This window comes from Pseudophryne corroboree, chromosome 2 (assembly GCF_028390025.1).
Source record: "Pseudophryne corroboree isolate aPseCor3 chromosome 2, aPseCor3.hap2, whole genome shotgun sequence".
Taxonomy (NCBI): Eukaryota; Metazoa; Chordata; class Amphibia; order Anura; family Myobatrachidae; genus Pseudophryne; species Pseudophryne corroboree.
Window position 1 is genome coordinate 19,291,923 of NC_086445.1, and position 11,020 is coordinate 19,302,942.

Below are 11,020 nucleotides of genomic sequence, written 5' to 3' on the forward strand. Positions count from 1 at the left end.
AACCTGGGAGGTTGTATCAGACCCCTGGACATGTAAGTAACATGAATAATAACTGCCCGAAGGCGTGACCACGACAACTTGGATAAAAGTCAATGATGTTTATTATGACAACTCCGCAACACAGCAGCAGTAAAAGAAAACGTAAAAGTCAGCAAAGAATAAATACAGTTCCTGGGTACTACAGGATGGCAGGAGCCACAGGGCACTGGTAGTGTGAGATAGTTCTTATGATCTTCTAGATGGAAAGTCCTTACCAGGCCCGACTGTAGCAATGGAGATAACCCAGGATTGTGCCAGCTGGTGTTCCAGGAAAAGCTGGGTTGATGAAGATAAAACAGCTGCTGTGGATACTGGCTGGAACCAGACTGTTGTTAGCACGGAGTGGATACTGGCTGGAACCAGTTAAATAATAAATGAACTTGGGAGCGATGAAATATGAACTGAAATGTAGAACTTGAGAGCGGAGAAATAATAATACCGGTGGAGAGTGGTAAAGTGTAGAAAGGACACCGGCCCTTTAAGGGAAGCTGTACTCTGCTGGAAGCTGAGCTGGAAGCAGGTAATGTTGTAGCTGGAAACAGATGAATCCACAATGGATTGGAGAGTCAGGCTACACCGCAGGTGGAATGCTGGTGCGGGTCTCTATGGAGGAAGTCTTGAGACAGGAGCTGGAACCTGGAAGACAATCACAGGAGAGAGACAAACAGGAACTAGGTTTGACAACCAAAGCACTGACGCCTTCCTTGCTCAGGCACAGTGTATTTATACCTGCAGCAAGGAAGGGATTGGCTAGGCAATTATGCAGATTATCAATACTGACAACAGATTGGAGGAAATGATCAGCTGACAGAATCCAAGATGGCTGCGCCCATGCAGACACTTGGAGGGAAGTTTGGTTTGTAATCCATGTGGTAATGAAAACAGTAATGGCGGCGCCGGCCACTGGAGACAGGAGACGCCAGGCTGACAAGTGCACATCCAACCACGCGGACACAGCGGAGGCCGCGGCTGACGTAATCGCCACTCTGACACTCTGCATGCAGAAGCTCAGGGACGGCGGCGGAGGCCGCGGGAGACGCCATGCCAGATGTAATAAGGCGTTACTGTGACAGCGTCTCAGAGAGACAGGAGAGGATGCAGGAATGTGAACATTAGGATAACAGATGGGATCCGGTCCTGGAGCGCTGAGCCAGCCTTAGGAGGCATCTGATGGGTAAGAAATGGTGTCCAGATACCCGGATCGTGACACTGGTAATGACAGTCCTGTACAGCGAATCTCAGGTACGCCTGATGAGGAGGATATATGGGGACATGAAGGTATGCATCCTTTATGTCGAGTAACACCATAAAATCTCCCCCTTCCAGACTGGAGATAACTGCCCGGAGTGATTCCATCTTGAATTTGAACTTTTTCAAGTACAGGTTTAGGGATTTTAGATTTAAAATGGGTCTGACCGAGCCATCTGGCTTCGGGAGCACGAACAGGGTTGAATAGTACCCTTTCCCCTGTTGGACTAGGGGAACCGTGATAATCACTTGCTGTTGACACAGCTTTTGAATTGCAGCTAACACTACTGCCCTCTCTGGGGGAGAAGCTGGCAAGGCCGACTTGAAAAATCGGCGAGGGGGCACCTCTTCGAATTCCAGTTTGTAGCCTTGGGATACAATTTCCATCGCCCAAGGATCCACGTCTGACTGAACCCAGACGTGGCTGAAGAGTCGAAGACGTGCCCCCACCGGCGCGGACTCCCTCAGTGGAGCCCCAGCGTCATGCAGTGGATTTAGTAATAGCCGGGGAGGACTTCTGCCCCTGGGAACTAGCCGGAGCAGGTGCTCTCTTCCCTCTACCCTTACCTCTGGCGAGGAAAGATGAGCCCCGACCTCTTCTGGACTTATGCGACCGAAAGGACTGCATCTGATATTGTGGAGTTTTCTTTTGCTGTGGGGGAACAAAAGGCAAAAAGGAAGATTTACCCGCGGTAGCTGTGGCAACCAGGTCCGCAAAACCTTCCCCAAATAAAACTTCACCTTTATATGGCAAAACTTCCATATGCTTCTTTGAGTCGGCGTCACCCGTCCATTGGTGTGTCCACAGGGCTCGCCTAGCAGACATCGCCATGGCGTTGGCTCTCGAACCTAGCAGCTCAACGTCTCTTTGAGCATCCCTCATATATAAGACTGCGTATTTAATGTGACCTAAGGTCAATAAAATGGTATCCCTGTCTAGGGTATCAAGGTCAGCTGACAAGGTATCTGTCCAAGCTGCAACTGCACTACACACCCATGCCGATGCTATTGCCGGTCTGAGTAAAGCACCCGTATGCGCATAAATAGATTTTAAAGTAGTTTCCTATCTGCGATCAGCAGGATCCTTGAGGGCTGCCGTGTCCGGAGACGGTAGCGCCACCTTCTTGGACAGGCGCGTTAAAGCCTTGTCCACCCTGGGTGAGGATTCCCAACGTACCCTGTCCTGTGCAGGGAAAGGATACGCCATAAGAATCCTTTTGGGAATCTGCAGTTTTTTATCTGCAGTTTCCCAAGCTTTTTCAAATAACTCGTTAAGCTCATGAGATGGGGAAAAGGTTACCTCAGGTTTCTTTTCCTTATACATGCGCACCCTCGTGTCAGGGACCGAGGGGTCATCTGTGATATGCAAAACATCTTTTATTGCAATAATCATATAATGAATACTTTTGGCCACCCTTGGGTGTAACCTCGCATCATCGTAGTCGACACTGGAGTCAGAATCCGTGTCGGTATCAGTGTCTGCAATTTGGGATAGGGGACGTTTTTGAGACCCAGAAGGGCCCTGTGACACAGTCGAAGCCGTGAATTGACTCTCTGCTTTTTCCCTGGACTCTGCTTTGTCCAGTCTCTTATGTAATAAGGTCACATTTGCATTTAAAACATTCCACATGTCCATCCAATCATGAGTCGGCGTTGCCGACAGAGACACCACAATCATCTGCTCCACCTCCTCCTTAGCTGAGCCTTCCGCATCAGACATGCCGACACACTCGTACCAACACTCCCACACACACAGGGACATAGTTATAAGGAGACAGTTCCCCAATAAGGCCCTTTGGAGAGACAGAGAGAGAGTATGCCAGCACATACCCAGCGCCAACTGACACTGGAAACAATTTCCCAGATAATATAGCGCTTTTATATATATAATTTACTGTGTAATACACTCACTGCGCCTTACAAGTGCCCCCCCCCCTCTTTTCAGCCCTGTGTCACCGTGTTCAGCAGGGGAGAGACCGGGGCGCCAGCTTCTCTGCAGATCTCTTTGGAGAAAATGGCGCTGGTTAGTGCTGAGGGACCAAGCTTCGCCCCCTCCAGCGGCGGGCTTCGGTCCCGCTCAAAGCATAAAAACTGGTGGGGGATTTATATAATTACTGCCTCCGCAGCCCATAAACTTATAAATGCCAGATTTAGAGGTTTTTATTGCTGCCCAGGGCGCCCCCCCTGCGCCCTGCACCCATCAGTGCCTGCTAGTGTGTGTTGTGTGTGGGAGCAATGGCGCGCAGCGTTACCGCTGCGCGCTTACCTCAGGGAAGATCTGAAGTCTTCTGCCGCCTAAGAAGTCTTCTTTCTTCTTATACTCACCCGGCTTCTATCTTCCGGCTCTGTGAGGAGGACGGCGGCACGACTCTGGGACGAACGGCGAGGGGAGACCTGCGTTCCGACTCCCTCTGGAGCTAATGGTGTCCAGTAGCCTAAGAAGCAGAGCCTATCACTTAAGTAGGTCTGCTTCTCTCCCCTCAGTCCCACGATGCAGGGGCCCTGTTGCCAGCAGTGCTCCCTGAAAATAAAAAACCTAATAAAATTATTTTTCAGAGAAACTCAGGAGAGCTCCCCTGTAATGCACCCAATCTCCTCTGGGCACAGGATCTAACTGAGGTCTGGAGGAGGGGCATAGAGGGAGGAGCCAGTGCACACCCAATCTAAAATTCTTTATAGTGCCCATGTCTCCTGCGGAGCCCGTCTATACCCCCAAGGTCCTCACGGAGTCCCCAGCATCCTCTAGGACGTAAGAGAAAGATGTTTTACATATCACAGATGACCCCTCTGTCCCTGACACGAGGGTATGCATGTTTAAGGAAAAGAAACCTGAGGTAACCTTTCCCCCATCTCATGAGCTGAACGCATTATTTATCAGATTCCCAAGAGGATTCTTATGGCGTATCCTTTCCCTGCACAGGACAGGGTACGGTGGGAATCCTCGCCCAGGGTGGACAAGGCTTTAACGCGCTTATCCATGAAGGTGGCGCTACCGCCTCCAGACACGGTGGCCCTCAAGGATCCTGCTGATCGCAGACAGGAAACTACCTTAAAATCAATTTATTCACATACGGGTGCTTTGCTCAGACCGGCAATAGCATCGGCTTGGGTTTGTAGTGCGGTAGCTGACATTGATACCCCAGATTTGGGATACCATTTTATTGACCTTAGGTCACATTAAAGACGCAGTCTTATATATGAGAGACGCTCAGGGAGACATTGGGCTACTAGGTTCAAGAGCCAACGCCATGGTGATTTCTGATAGGCGAGCCCTGTGGACCCGCCAATGGACGGGTGATGCCGACTCAAAGAGGCATATGGAAGTTTTGCCTTACAAGGGTGAGGTGTTATTTGGGGAAGGTCTCGCGGATCTGGTTTCCACAGCTACCGCGGGTAAATCTACTTTTTTTCCTTATGTTCCCCCACAGCAAAAGAAAACACCACAATATCAGATGCAGTACTTTCGGTCGCATAAATCCATAAGAGGTCGGGGCTCTTCCTTCCTCGCCAGAGGTTTGGGTAAAGGGAGAAGAATGCCTGCCACGGCTAGTTCCCAGGAGCAGAAGTCCTCCCCGGCTTCTACTAAATCCACTGCATGACGCTGGGGCTCCACTGAGGGAGTCTGCGCCGGTGGGGGCACGTCTTCGACTCTTCAGCCACGTCTGGGTTCAGTCAGACGTGGATCCTTGGGCGATGGAAATTGTATCCCAAGGCTCAGATGAATGTTATAATGTATTTAAGTAAATACCACGTGTCCTTTTAAAGACAATATGTGTCAGATTATATTCCTTTGCAAGATCCACACGGGTTTAACAGATGGCTTTATGTGCCGGCGTCCCGGCTGTAATAGTTAGTTCAGAGTAAACTGAGAGTTAAATAATTACCGCCTGTAGCTGTCACCGTTGTGACTGAGATCGTCCTTCCTTTCCCGGTGGTGAGGCTATCACCGCCCCGGGCATGCTGTATCAGCGGTCCGCGAATGAATGGGAGACAAAGTCCTCACAGATCGTTCCTGCTGAAATTACGTGCCGTCTTCCCTCTCCCGGTGGTGAGGCCGTCACCGCTCCGGGTATAGTGCTCCGAATGTTCGTAAATGCAGCCCACAGATAACCTGCTGTTTGCAGCGTGATGGTATTCGGCAGACAGGTTAACAAGCAGGAGGGGTGGCAATATGGAAGGTGCTTACTCGTAATGATGCGGCTGCAGAATCTCTGTGTATACTTTCAAAAGCCAATTCCGTTTCTCCCGGTGGATCAAAGCACTGCTGGGTGTCCAATGTAGCGTCACCACCGGGAGAGGGAAGACGGCACGTAATTTCAGCTGGTGTTCCAGGAAAAGCTGGGTTGCTGAAGATAAAACAGCTGCTGTGGATACTGGCTGGAACCAGACTGTTGTTAGCACGGAGTGGATACTGGCTGGAACCAGTTAAATAATAAATGAACTTGGGAGCGATGAAATATGAACTGAAATGTAGAACTTGAGAGCGGAGAAATAATAATACCGGTGTAGAGTGGTAAAGTGTAGAAAGGGACACCGGCCCTTTAAGGGAAGCTGTACTCTGCTGGAAGCTGAGCTGGAAGCAGGTAATGTTGTAGCTGGAAACAGATGAATCCACAATGGATTGGAGAGTCAGGCTACACCGCAGGTGGAATGCTGGTGCGGGTCTCTATGGAGGAAGTCTTGAGACAGGAGCTGGAACCTGAAGACAATCACAGGAGAGAGACAAACAGGAACTAGGTTTGACAACCAAAGCACTGACGCCTTCCTTGCTCAGGCACAGTGTATTTATACCTGCAGCAAGGAAGGGATTGGCTAGGCAATTATGCAGATTAACAATACTGACAACAGATTGGAGGAAATGATCAGCTGACAGAATCCAAGATGGCTGCGCCCATGCAGACACTTGGAGGGAAGTTTGGTTTGTAATCCATGTGGTAATGAAAACAGTAATGGCGGCGCCGGCCACTGGAGACAGGAGACGCCAGGCTGACAAGTGCACATCCAACCACGCGGACACAGCGGAGGCCGCGGCTGACGTAATCGCCACTCTGACACTCTGCATGCAGAAGCTCAGGGACGGCGGCGGAGGCCGCGGGAGACGCCCATGCCAGATGTAATAAGGCGTTACTGTGACAGCGTCTCAGAGAGACAGGAGAGGATGCAGGAATGTGAACATTAGGATAACAGATGGGATCCGGTCCTGGAGCGCTGAGCCAGCCTTAGGAGGCATCTGATGGGTAAGAAATGGCGTCCAGATACCCGGATCGTGACAGCACCCCCCCCTTTAGGAGTGGCCCCAGGACACTTCTTTGGCTTTTGAGGAAACTTGGAATGGAATCTCCGGACCAAGGCAGGAGCATGGACATCAGAAGCATTGGTCCATGAACGTTCCTCAGGACCATAACCCTTCCAGTCAATAAGATATTGTAGTTGACCGTAACGGTGACGTGAGTCCAGGATCTTGGCCACTCATACTCAACGCCTCGTTGAGTTTGGACTTTCGGAGTTGGAGGAAGTGAGGAATGAAACCGATTCAAGATCAGCGGTTTCAACAGGGAAACATGGAATGTCCTGGGTATTTTTAAGAAGGGAGGCAACTGGAGTCTGTAAGCAACAGGATTGATGACTTGTTCAATCTTGAAAGGACCGATATAGCGAGTGTGCAAACTTCATACTGGGAACTCTTAACCTCAAATTCTTCGTGGATAACCATACCCGATCACCCACCTTGAGAGCAGGAACTGCTCGACGCTTCTTATCCGCAAACTTCTTGTACCTGAATGATGCCTTGAGCAGAGCTGATCGTACGCTCTTCCAGATATTGGCAAACTGATGCAAGGTGATATCCACTGCGGGGAACAGAAGTTGCTGGAAGCGGTTGGAACTCAGGGACTTTAGGGTGGAATCCAAAGTTAGTGAAGAATGGTGTTGAAGCAGATGAAGAATGATACTGGTTGTTATGACAGAACTCGGCCCAGGGAAGTAATTGAACCCAGTCATCTTGAGAGGAGGACACATAGATGCGGAGGAAGGCCTCCAAGTCCTGATTCACCCTCTCGGTTTGACCATTGGTCTGAGGATGGTAAGCCGTGGAAAACTTTAGCTTGACTTGGAGGACTTGACATAAACTTCGCCAGAATTTGGCTGTGAATTGAACTCCTCGATCTGAGATAATTTCTTCAGGAAGACCGTGGAGTCGGAAGATCTCTTGTATGAATACTTGAGCCAACTGGGAAGCTGACGGAAGACCGGTGAGAGGAATGAAGTGTGCCATCTTGGTGAACCGGTCAACTACCACCCAGATGGTATTGAACTTGTTGCATATGGGTAAGTCTGTAATGAAATCCATCGACAAGTGGGTCCATGGTCGACGGGGAACGGATAGTGGAACCAGTTGCCCCGCAGGCGACTGGCGGGATACTTTATGTTGGGCACACTTTGGGCAAGATGCAATAAACTCCAAGACGTCCTTTTTCAGAGTTGGCCACCAATAGGACCTAGAGATAAACTCCAGGGTTTTTTGGATACCTGTATGTCCGGCAAAACGGGAAGCATGGGCCCAATGCATGAGCTTCTTCCTTAGCATCGGCTTCACAAAACTTTTCCCTGATGGGGGCGTAGAGTCCATCCCTACCGTGGAGAATGCCAACGGATTTATAATAGGATGCTTGTCTGAAGACTCTGACTCATTTTCTTGCTCCCATGAGCGGGAAAGGGCATCGGCCTTGCGATTCTGAGAGCCCGGACAGAACTGGAGTTTAAAGTCGAACCTGAAAAGAAAAGTGCCCATCTGGCCTGACGAGGGTTGAGACATTGTGCGCCCTTCAGGTATAAAAGGTTCTTGTGGTCTGTAAGTATGGTGATTGAATGAGAAGCTCCCTCCAACAGATACCTCCACTCTTCTAGAGCGAGCTTGATGGCTAGCAACTCCTGGTCGCCAATGGCATAGTTGCGCTCAGCTGGGGAGAACTTCCGGGAGAAGAAACTGCAAGGGTGTAAATGGCCATCTTTAGCCCTCTGAGATAACACCGCTCCTACTCCAACGGAGGAGGCATCCACCTCTAAGATGAAAGGAGAGTCGATGTCAGGCTGTTTCAGAACAGGCGCAGAGATGAACCTTTGTTTTAAAAGATGAAATGCTTGCATGGCTTCTTCAGACCACTTGGACGGGTTAGCACCCTTCTTAGTGAAAGCAGTAATAGGCGCCACAATGGTGGAAAAGTCTCGTATAAACTTTCGGTAATAGTTGGCGAACCCTAAGAACCTCTGGACCCCTTTGAGGGTTAAGGGTACCGGCCAATTTTGGATTGCTTGTAGTTTCTCAGGATCCATCTCTAGTCCGGAACCGGACACAATGTACCCTAGAAACGGAATGGACTTGACTTCAAAGACGCATTTTTCTAATTTGCAATAGAGATGATTGACACGGAGACGGGACAGAACCTCTTTAACCCAAAAACGATGTTCCTCTAAATCGTTGGCAAAAATGAGGATATCGTCTAGATAGACCACGACATGACGGTATAGAATGTCTCTGAAGATCTCATTGACAAAATGCTGGAAGACAGCTGGAGCATTGCTCAATCCGAAGGGCATGACGAGGTACTCATAATGTCCGTCACGGGTGTTAAAGGCGGTCTTCCACTCGTCACCCTCACGGATCCGGATGAGATTGTATGCACCTCGCAAGTCCAGCTTTGTAAAGATGGTAGCTCCGCTAACTCTGTCAAAGAGCTCAGTAATCAGGGGTAAAGGATAACGGTTCTTGATGGTAATGTCGTTCAAACCTCTGTAGTCGATGCACGGCCGCAGACCACCATCTTTCTTTTTTACAAAAAAGAAGCCTGCGCCGGCTGGAGAAGAAGAAGGTCGAATGAACCCCTTTGCTAGGTTCTCTTTAATATATTCCTCCATAGAATGCGTCTCAGGCAGAGACAACGGATAAGTTCGGCCTCGAGGTGGAACCTTCCCTGGAACGAGATCAATCGGACAGTCCCATTCTCTATGAGGAGGAAGGATATCAGCAGAAGCTTTACTGAACACATCCGTGAAATCTTGATATGGAGGAGGTGGAACATCAGACGACCTGGGGGAGGTAGAACAGACAGGCAATACTTTAAACAAACATGTCTCAGCACAGGAGGAACCCCATGCCAGGATTTGCGTAGTCGTCCAATCAATTGTAGGATTGTGAAGACGGAGCCATGGAAGGCCCAGGACCACAGGATGTGTGGCTCTTGGAATTACTAAAAAAGAAATAAGTTCGGAATGAAGAACTCCCACTCTCAGACGAACTGGTAGAGTCCTTAAAGAAATAACTGCATCAAAAATTTTGCTGCCATCCACGGCAGTTAAAGAAATGGACGAAGGAAGTCTCTCGGTGGGTAGGGACCACCGTTTAACATAGGCTTCGGTAATAAAGTTCCCAGCTGCTCCGGAATCAAGGAGGGCAATGACGTTCCGATAACGTTGAGCAACTTGAAGCGAGACTGGGAGATTACAATCTTGAGGAGATGGAGAGGAGATCATTACTCCTAGCCGGCCCTCTCCTTGGCGAGCTAGGGTCTGGAGTCCCGGACGTTTGGGACAGGCATTAATGGTGTGAGACGGAGCTGCACAATAGAGACAGAGAGACTCGGAGAGACGTCTTCGGCGCTCAGCAGGAGTTAAACGGGAACGGCCAAGTTGCATGGGCTCATCTTTAGTTGGTGACAGTTGGCGAGGAGGAGGAGCAGAAGATTTTGGAGCAGATGATCTTCCACGCTCAGTTGCTCTCTCTCTGAAACGTAAATCAACTTTCGTGCAGAGTGAGATTAGCTCATCTAACTTAGAAGGTAAGTCTCTGGTAGCTAACTCATCTTTAATACGCTCAGATAAGCCATGCCAGAATGCAGCATACAGGGCCTCGTCGTTCCATGCCAGTTCGGATGCCAGGATCTGGAACTGTATCAGATATTGTCCTACAGTACGTGACCCCTGGCGTAAACGGAGAATCTCGGATGAAGCTGAGGTTACCCGGCCTGGCTCGTCGAAGATGCGCCTGAATGTTGACACGAAGGCAGTGTAGGAAGATAGCAGGGTGTCGGACCTCTCCCATAATGGTGATGCCCAATCAAGGGCTGAGCCACTGAGAAGAGAAATAATGTAGGCAATTTTTGTACGGTCACTGGGAAAATTGCCAGGTTGTAGCTCAAACTGAATCTCACACTGGTTGAGAAATCCCCTGCAGAATCTTGGAGAACCGTCAAATTTTGCTGGCGTTGGAAGATGAAGACGTGGAGCAGAAATGGGTAAGGTGGGTGGGGTTATAGCTGGAGTCACTGTGGTTGACGCACCAGACGCGCCTGATCCACGGAGAGTTGTCTGAATCCCATCCAGCCGAGTAGAGAGATCCTGGAGACAGCGGATGATGTGGCCCTGTGCAGCCTCCTGATGTTCTAGTCGGGCTGCCAGTTCTTGCATCGGCCTGGCCGCTTGATCCTGGTCTCCGGCTGGATTCATTAGGTCAGTGCTTACTGTCACAACTGAGGGCCTGAGCTGACGGGAGGCAGCCTCAGTTGTAGGGGCTGAGATGTACCGGAACCTGGGAGGTTGTATCAGACCCCTGGACATGTAAGTAACATGAATAATAACTGCCCGAAGGCGTGACCACGACAACTTGGATAAAAGTCAATGATGTTTATTATGACAACTCCGCAACACAGCAGCAGTAAAAGAAAACGTAAAAGTCAGC